Genomic DNA, 10,884 nt, shown 5'->3' with positions numbered 1-10,884 from the left:
GAAATCACAGGACAAGCGAGTTCAGAATGACGTCATCGCTTAGCACGGTTACTGAAGCGTGAACAAAGCGAGACCGGAAGTATTGACAAAACATAATGCATGTATGTGTATGTTTGTGTATGTATATATATATGTATATATATATATATATATATATATAATCAAAGAGACTAGGTTACAAACTCAACATTTTATTTTGCACTACAGACTGTTTCATGAGGGCACAGCCTCAATCATCAGGTGCTCGGCTCTGAATGAAGCTTACTCAGAATAATGCAGTACTTCATTATTCCGAGTAAGCTTTATTTAGAGCTGAACACCTGATGATTGAGGCTGTGCCCTAATAAAACAGTCTGTAATGCAAAATAAAATGTTGAGTTTGTAACCTAGTCTCTTTGATTATATATATATATATATATATATACATATATATATAATATATATATAATATATATATATATCTTTTTTACAAGATTTTGTAATTCTTTGTTGTTTTTTTTTTTAGTTCAACTTTGATTTCAGTTTAACATTATGATACAGTTCCATTAGTATACATTTTCACATTGTATTGTTAAAACGAGTTAAGCTGTAGGCTTTATTTACATTCCTGGTTAATTTGTGCTTTTTCTGTATATTATTTAGTTTTAGTATTACTTTGTTTTCTTTTCTTTTGTATTCTAGTTATTGTTGTCAGACCGCCCCGCACAAGTTGTTTGTGCTACCGTTCTAAAGGTGAAGTATCAATAAATAAATAAATTAGGCCTACCATAGAGATATTATAGTAAAATACTATAGTTTACTTAAAACATCCATGGGCCTACTATGGCTAATATAAATATTTGTGTAATAAATCATGAAGGAGTAAATCCGTATGCATAGCCCCTAATTGCAAGTTATGCTTATTTTTACACCTGTTAGCGTGGCGGTTGAGTAAGATGCGGCCATCATTGTTTTTAATGATATATGTAGGCCGCAATAACTGAATCCATAGGTACAGTGTTTCAATTTGAACGGAAATGGCGCTAAACAGCCGAGTCTCGCGGTATTTTTTGTTACTGTAATTAATGGAAATAAAATACTGGAAGATATTTTTGTGTCGTCGAGGGCGGTATGCTGTTGCATAGGAGTCAATTGTCGCTGAGCTCATTCTGTAAATGTTTCAAATTCGTCCATGCTTAATTCTGTTTTAATTATATCTCATTTTTCAGTGAGGGCTATACTCCGTAAGATCATCATTATTTGTTTCTTGAGAACTGTTTTTATCATTTTACCAATTAGTTTACATGTTTAAAAAGTGCTACAGCAATTCAAAATATTGTTAGAACATTTTTACCACTATTTTCCCTGCAACATAGCAAGTCCTCTTTAGCATCTCTTACTACGTCTTCATTTTATTTATTTTCATTTACTTTGCGAACATACGTTTTGAAACGGCGGCACACTTTGGTGCGTTGAACTTAATTACGAATGAAATATATGCCTACTAAAATACAGACTATATTTTCTGCCAACCCGGCATTTACTTCATAAAAATTAAAGAATTAACTAAAAGTGAAATAATATCAACAGATTTGATTTTGATTTGATTTATTTAATATGCTCTTTAAAAACAGAAACAAAAACACATGAACAGATCAAATCACAAATGAGCATATCGGGGGTAACCCTAAAATTGCGAAAAAGACAATTATTTCCATAGGGGTCCCCTACATGAAATTATGTGAAATGAACAAACAAAACACTCTGCAGATAAAAAACGACAAACAACAAAATATAGCTATATATAAAAAACAGATTTAGTCCTAAATTAACCTTATACATGTAAATATAAATATAATATACGCACTAAAAACATCATTTAAAAATTTTCAACCGTCTACACAGTCATATTATCGAAAATAAACTTTTTAACAGCAAATTTATATGATGTGAGTGTATCCAGGATTTTGATGGAATCCGGTACTGAATTCCAAGCAAGAATACCAGAAAATGTAAAAGAAAAAAGAACTTTGGTTTTAGGAACATAAAAATTATAAATAGAACCTTGAGTGTTATAGTTATGTATGTTATTGACCTTGACAAATCTCTCTTTAAGGTAATCAGGGCAAGTATTATTATAAATTTTATACAAGTTAGTTAAGCTAAGTTGTTTAGTCCGAAGAAACATTAAGCAAATTTAAAGAAGCAAAATCATTATGAGTGAAATGGTAACGTGCGCACTTATCTAAAATAAATCGGATGACCTTATTTTGGGTAACCTGTAACTTTTTTTGAAACGCCTTTGTGGTACCAGAGCCCAATCTTATCTTATTATAGTGCATGATACAAAATAATCATCATTGCAAAAAAGAAACAAATTGCAAACATACACACGTGCATAACACATTAAAAAACACGTGGGCCTACATACAAGAATACACACACTCAAATATACACATAGGCCTACATACACATATAATACAAAAGGCCCTACTAGTATACACATATACAAATATAAAATACATACTGTACAATGCTACATAAATACACACCACACACCTATGCACATATTGTAAGCCCCGGCTACACAAGCAGAAAAAAGTGCACGCAAACACAAAGTATACATACAATACTAAAATACAAATAAAATCACTTAATTACAATTATTTGTAAATTAACTAAGGCTAAAGATGAACAGGACAAAACATTAAAAAGAAAAAGATAGAAGTACTGTATATTTTTACACGGAAAATATTACGCGAAAACACAAACGTATACCATTAGTAGACCTACTGTATGGATGATGGATGTCTGTAACATACAAAATATAAGGAGACGAAAATTATAATAATAATAATAATAATAATTAAACAAATAATAAAGTACTAATAATTAAAATAATACAACATTAATAATAACAAACATTAAAATGCAACAATGCATTTGATTATGGTTGAAATACGGTAAATCGCGACATCAGTTTGAACAGACTCAATCTTTCTCTGAACCGCATTTTTTTGCAATTTTATCGAATACCATTGAGGGCGTTGTATCAGTTTTAGATGAGATATCTGGCTTGGCTGGATTATTCAATATTTCGGTTCGGTGGTTAACGGTATGACGCTGTAGCAAGAGGTCGCCATTTCAGTCCCGCCAATACAACAAAATCAGGCAATTTTCAATTAAGGAACTTTTAGTTGCTGTCATGATCTCATGATACAATCTTTACATCATTTTGTTGTTATATTCAAGATATTAGTTACCAATTTGGTTACAGTGCTTCACCGACACCACGAAGAGGTACAAACTTAAAAAAAAAAAAAAATCACATTTTTTTCATTTTTTCCCTTTTGACATTTTGATTATGTACATCGAACTCTACTTTTTCACATAATTGTTAAGAGTGCAACTACACTATTTAGTTAATTCAAACTGAGAAAAATGTGGTAATCAGAAGACACGCGTGCGGCGTTGCAATCGTTGTGATCGACTAGATAAACTGAGGCCTAGCTGGGGTGATTTCTTAAATTTCTTAGGCATAGCGGTACAACTTGCAGTATAACTTGGAATGGGTGTACACATGAAGTGTGGAATTATTAATAAAACAAATAACACAACTAGTTTGTAGGCCTAGGTCTATCACCCTTGACTACAATGGTAAAACCAGGAAACAGTGAAATTACTGTTCCCTGGTAAAACATAGGCTAAAAATACACTTTGTGCCTGACAACGGAACGCGTATGTACATCGTGTAAAATGAGATTTTCGTTTTTACAAAGAGACAGACACAAACTTTCACGCTTGTACTGTTCCAGCGAGCCCACTAACGTTTGAGACTTCAAAGTGCTGGAGAACGGAGCAGTGGAAATTACTCTTCTGCTGTTTTCTTTATTAGTTTTCTTGTGGTATTAGGATATTTACGGAGCTTCTAAAGGGACATGGTTAGAAAAAATATGAAACTATTACAATGGAACGAAATAATATTTCGTATATGGCATGCCCACAGTGGCTGTCTTCAGCGTCGGCTGTACGTTCGTATTAATGTTTAAACATTTAAGTTCTTTAAGGATGAATTCCTCTGAAATAAAGAGACAATTTCATTCCCTCTTTTGGCACTCCTTTACTGTCATAATACTGTTTGAAATCAGTATCGAATTTGTTACTGCCATCAGGTAGTTTACAGGCAAGATTGGAAGCAACATTTGTATAAAATATATTAAAATAATTTGCAACTATGTTATCATCAAAACCAATTTCATCATCTATTTTTAAAACAATTTTAGAGGAGGTTTTGGTTGTATTTGTGTAACCCAATGATTTAAGTTGATCCATAACTTCATGGGTTCTTCCTTATTCTCATATTTTTTTTTACTGAAATATTCACTTTTTGTACGTATTACATCCCTTCAGACTTTGTTACTTATTTTACAGAAATTACACCATGTTTCTTTGTCTTTTCTGTTTTTCTTTACTTTACTCAACAGAGAATCATGAAGCTTGATAGGTTCTAAAGTCTCACCATCTATCCATGGTTCTGTTCTATTTTTGAAACGCACAATTAGCATTGATTTAAATTTGGACCAGACAACGTTAATATCACAATTTTTTCAGCTACACAGACCAATCAATATTATTTAATTTAGAAGTAAATACAGTTGGAGTTTTTCAATGACCGAATTTTTACAATATTGTGACAATTCACTGGGTTACGAATAATTTTACGGGTACAATATATAAGAGCATGGTCACTTAATCCAATCGATAGTACCAGACTGAGATATTTTCTCGCCATTGTAACAAATTATGTGGTCAATAATGGTGCTAATATTGCATGTGATTCCGGTCGGTGAATTGATAAGTTGATGGCAAGTAAATAGACTAAGTGTACTCATTAATTTCTTTAAGAGAGCAGAGCCCTTGTCTAGAAAATGTATATTCATATCACCCATAACAATTAATTCATAATCTGGTCGAATTTTTGACAGTGTGTTTTCAAAGTGATTTAGAAATTCATTATCGTTTGGTGGTCGATAATATATGGTACCAATAAAAATGGCTTCGTTTTTGGAAGCAAAATCTCAAACCCTATTAGTTGTATAAGACCAACCTTGTATTAAATGCAATGTCATGTATTATGTAGGTACATACACCACCGCCATATCATGATCTATCTTGGCGAAGAATTATATATTCATTTAGGCCTATATAAACTTCTTGGCCAGGCACGGAGTCATCAAGCCAAGACTCCGAAATTGAGATAACTGCTGCATTTGTTTCTCTTGCCAAAATTCGAAGTTCGGACATCTTTGGAATGACGGATCGTGTGTTTAAATGAAGGAAATGTAGACCTTTCTTTCTAAAGCACGAACAATTGTCCTTATGACATGACTATCAGTGTCTACATTGGTTTTGTTTGTGACCCTGCTTCACGCACTTGTAACATACGATCAGACGTCGGGTTCCGGGGGTCTATGACTCCGCGTTTTTATATATATAATAACCAGTGAATTTTGCCCAGGCTCTGTGTTCTTTTTCTTTAGAAAAAATGTCCCCAGTAAAAAGCCCCGGTAAAAATGGTACCACTACTGTACATAATTATAGAGGGTATTACATAGTTTGCTTTTTTTTCTAGTTTTTTTTTAAATAAAAATCTCATTTGACATTTTACCCCAGCCTCAATTTTCTTTTATTTTGTTCTTAATTTTTAAGCAATTTCAGCCTCATTGTTCTCATAAAATGTGTAATTGGCTTGTTGAAGTGATGGTATGGTCCATATTGTGCCTTCAGACCACAATATTAGCTGGCAATCAAAATAACGTTATTTGGATAGGAAAATTACATTTCATTTATTTTTTATCCGACGAACTGGTCGTGGCGTCGGTTCAGGCCTGTCCGACGGGTGTTGGGGTGGGGGGAAAATTCCCACCCTGCCCTCGCTGGCGCCACCACTGGGTTAGGCTACTACTAAGGATAGGCCTATATAAGTAATAACTTATAAAGTTCATTGTTTGGACCTCTAGGCATCTTATTCATTGAAACACTACTGTTGTGGTTAATGGTTATAACTGCGGTATTGATCATTTTATCTGTTATTGGTATAGGCCTACATTTCCGTCGGCTGTAGGCCTAGCGGTTGTACTAACAATTATTTCCCGCTTCATCACAATTGATTACCAAGAAAACACTGTATGACACTAAAAGCAAATTTTCGTATAGGCCAAATTTTGTCATGTTATTTCGCAAAACTAGACCTCGTTAGTCATTTATCTTGTAATGGAAAGTGAATAGGCATATCCAGATTAATTACGGTACATTTGTTGTAATAGACCAGGCCTTTATATTAAGCCTAATTGTTATATTCTTATAGGTTTCTCCGAATTTCAATTTCGTATTTTACACCATCTTTGAATCATTTTCTCCAATTTTTTAAATGCATAAATAATCCTATTTAGGCATATTTTACTGTTTAGTTTAGTTTTTAATTTGTTAATTCCTACATAGGCCTATAGAAGTATAAGGTTCCTTCTGGGTAAGTTGCGTTTCATCAGTCAACAGTTTGGCATGTGTCTGTTTGTAATTTATTTTAAAATGTATGTAACACCATTATGTATTTCGATGACTTTATATAGGCATGTTACGCCAATGGAAAAGAAATTTAAAACCACGTTGAGGTGCAAGGTGCCGGTTAGTACACTACCAAAACTGTTCTCTTACAATACACTGTTTCATTATAAGGCTTAAAGTGTGGATTTGCAACCATGACCCTAATTAGAGGAAAAAATTTCCACCAAGCCAAAGTTCCACCTTGTCGCCACGATTAGTTATATTTGTTGATAACGTATATCATGACAATGCCATGTTCTCTCTAATAACTTTAGTCTGCTACTCACTACGGTCGGCAACCCATGGGGTTTTTGAGAGGTCGTCGTGTCGTATCTGGATTTTAACAAATATAATTGTCCGGTAGTGTTACCAACATAACAAATATCATAAGGTAGATTCCAGCGAAAACACAAAAACAGACTACATTGATCCCACTTAACGATGCATTCTATATTTTTTACATGACAACACTTTTCTGTAGGCCTATTTTCTACATACTGCTCTACTTTACTCTACGTTCGCTAAGATTTTTGCACAATAACTGAATACCAACAAATTTTTCTCAACCCACCTTTTTCACTGCAAGATAATTTCACAATTATATTTCACTTTATTAAAAATTCAAATTCCTTATTCGAAACAGATCGTGGCTGGTGGGAGGCAATGGCAATAAAATATATATTTAAAAAAAGTTGCATTAAAATGGAAAATTATTATTGTCATCATTATAAAAATTGACATCAACAATGAAATTTAATACGACAAAACTTCACATTAAAATGGAAAATTGTTATTATCATTTATATATATATCAAAATATAAAAACACAAAATCAAGAATGTACCTATATCTAAAAATATTGAAGTTGTAATAACATACAGTTTGGCGTTTTGCAGAACCATAAAATACGTATTTACAACATTGGACTACATATAATTTCCAACGAAGTAACGTTACTGCGAACTTATGTTAACATCAGTTTCTGTTAAAACCTAATATAACCCAATGACCTAATAACTACAACGTTCACAACGAATAGGTATTTTTTAAACAATAAGTGACTTTTCTGTAATGGCCGCTCTCTCCTTTAATTAGATCTAATGGTTGTAAGTTGTAGGCCCTATACATTTCTATCTTCTTTCTATGTTTGTTTTCATTGTTGTTTGATTTATTTTTTGTACGCCTGATAAACAAAATATAATTCAATTCAGGCTATTACATCACGAAACATCTTATAACACTACTGCCAATCCATATTAGGGAGACACCTTCGGCACTGAAAAAATCACCCCTCTTCGGCACAAAAAAAATCACCCCCCCCCCCCCCCCCATAGGAGTTTCCCTGAATAAGGGTTGGCCGTAGTGTTACCAGATTTACTTTTTCTCATTTCGAAGCTGAAAAAGTGTCCCTTACCAGGTAATATGAGTATCTCATTGAAAAGTGTCACTTTTAGGCTTTTTTCCCCTTATATGTGGCATATCATTGAAAGTCCAATTAAGAAAATTTTTAAAATGGGTCTTGGAAAGGTGTGGGAGTATTTTTGGGCCTTAAAAGGTAAAAGGTTGCTGGCCGTACTAGTAAATGACTCCACTATCGGTTGTATCCAAAGTCATATCCGTCATGTTATCAAGAAATCATTGTTGAATTAGTATTGCCTTTTAAAAACTGTTGCTGCATATTTATATAGGCCCTAACCAAATCCGCGTGAGTATTGCCCTGTTGGTTTCCTTTAATATAACCCTAACAATTTGCCTTATTTGGAGAAACAAAGAAAGCATTATCTTCCGTTGTCGATGTCTTACTTGTTCTTCGAATATTTTCGGGGGAAAAAAGCACACAAGCAAACACTATACTATACATTATATTCGGTAACTAGTTGAAACATATGTTTCCCTCGGTAACTTCCATTTTCCCGTTAGGAGGCTCTGCTGTGGGGTCGTTGCGTGACCACATGGAACCCGCAATTACCGATAATCACTTTCCTCATTATCGATAGATAGACATAAACGTCAATGATATAATGTAGGCCCATGACAAGTCGTTCATTTTTCAATTCGTCATTTTCCATACCAATGACATAGGCCTAAATATACAATCACATCCGCATTGTGTGTCATCAAATCTGAGCATTTGTTTTATCACTAAGTTAACTAATGGACAATCGCAGCTTTAATATAACCATAACAATTTGCCTTATTTGGAGAAACAAAGAAAGCATTATCTTCCGTTGTCGATGTCTTACTTGTTCTTCGAATATTTTCGGGGGAAAAAAGCACACAAACAAACAAACACTATACTATACATTATATTCGGTAACTAGTTGAAACATATGTTTCCCTCGGTAACTTCCATTTTCCCGTTAGGAGGCTCTGCTGTGGGGTCGTTGCGTGACCACATGGAACCCGCGAATTGATCACGGTTTCGATATTTTACTCTTACACGTACCCCGTGGCAATGTCCACACGCTGTGGCATAGAGGCAGATCGCTGACTAAGGCTGGGCCCTATGTAACATAAGGACCGAGGCTGCGCAGAGCGCAACAGTGGAATATTGGCCAAACCCCGTCCACTCCGGCGGCTTGGGCTTGCTCCTGATAGAAAAAAAATCCGATTAATATTCCATGGTCCGTTAAGGTTCGAGCCCCTGGTTTTCGCTATTGAGAGCTCATGTATGTACTGAACGAGTCCACTTCCCTGTATCCACCGTCACATTGAATGCGTGACAGTCTCGGGTTCGAATCCTTATGGAGCCAATAATGATGTGGGAGGTGTGTACTTGTGTATTAGTACATATGCGTCATTTAATCCAGTAGTCGTTACATTCTGTTATTTTGTGATTAACCAGGAAATTCAATCCTCAACTAAAAAAAACCCATTATGACCTGTACCGTACTTTCCAAACAATAGGACAGAGTACTTATTTGTAAAAATAAAGCTGAATCATGATCGGTTGTAATAATAATACTTAGGGTGACTAAATTCCATATACAATCACGGCCTTGATGGGGCTAAGAAGTCTGTCTACGATTTATTACAAGCATGGTCTGCCACCTGCAGTGCATTCCCATTACAGGGAATTGGGTCGAATCCTGGTGGTCTCATCTTGTTTTTTGCTTTTCTTAAAATAATTACTCATCAAGACAAGCATTGAGATTTATTATTATGAAAATATAGTTTTAATAGTTTACAATCATAATCAGATCATTGCGATTGTGCTTATCGCCGATTGATGTGGATTGACAACCCGGACATGAACTGGACAGAATCATTCATCTGATGGTTGTCGAATTGTAATCACTACGCATGCTTAGTGTAATGATAGCTACCAATGAGTCACCATGCTGTAAGTCCGCAATCCTTGGTTATAACATAATCTCTTATGATTTGCAATGTATTGATTAAACCAAACTTCAACCGGACATAGCAGCTTTATCTGTCAGATTCAACATAATATGTTTTATCAGACTTCGCATAATAGTGCGTATTGTTTCAAGCAGGCATACGACTTAAAATTGTATATTTCTATGTTAAAAAGTCGTGCAATGCTCTAGGCCTACTAAATTAATTTTATCAAATATCAACAGCGAGTCTAATAAAACAATGGGGGCGGCAGGATTCCCATGGTCGTGGAGGGGAGAGGTCGGTGTCTCCGATGGGAGAGTGCTCAGGGGCAGGGCCCATAACCTATGGCGACTCAGATTTGAAATTCATACGGTATTTAATCGATTTTAGAGTCTCGTAATCTTTTTTCTCTCCCGACCATTTTTGCTAAGCTTCTGAAGAGGGTGGGGAAATTTCTCCCCTACGATTCTCCATTAGTTAACTTAGTGATAAAACAAATGCTCAGATTTGATGACACACAATGCGGATGTGATTGTATATTTAGGCCTATGTCATTGGTATGGAAAATGACGAATTGAAAAATGAACGACTTGTCATGGGCCTACATTATATCATTGACGTTTATGTCTATCTATCGATAATGAGGAAAGTGATTATCGGTAATTGCTAAATAGCTGGACCGGTGTTTATCTCATAGTTGCCATAGATTATAAAATTAGTAAAAGGTGATTGGCATAGACCTATGCATAATGATATTTTATTTTTCAATTTATTGCGACTCACAAAAAGAACATCACAAAGCATCAGACACAAAAAGGAGCAGATGCAAAAGGACTGGTTCCACAAACAGGTTTTCACTTAGAAAACGCCCTGGACGAAAAACAAATAAAATATAACTTAAAAACACACACACAAATTCTCGTATATCTCTCTTTCCATCATACACACACTGTATATATA

This window comes from Anneissia japonica, unplaced genomic scaffold (assembly GCF_011630105.1).
Source record: "Anneissia japonica isolate Jap-2015-1 unplaced genomic scaffold, ASM1163010v1 scaffold287776_len302883_cov198, whole genome shotgun sequence".
Classification (NCBI taxonomy): Eukaryota; Metazoa; Echinodermata; class Crinoidea; order Comatulida; family Comatulidae; genus Anneissia; species Anneissia japonica.
Note: the sequence above shows the minus strand (reverse complement) of the source record.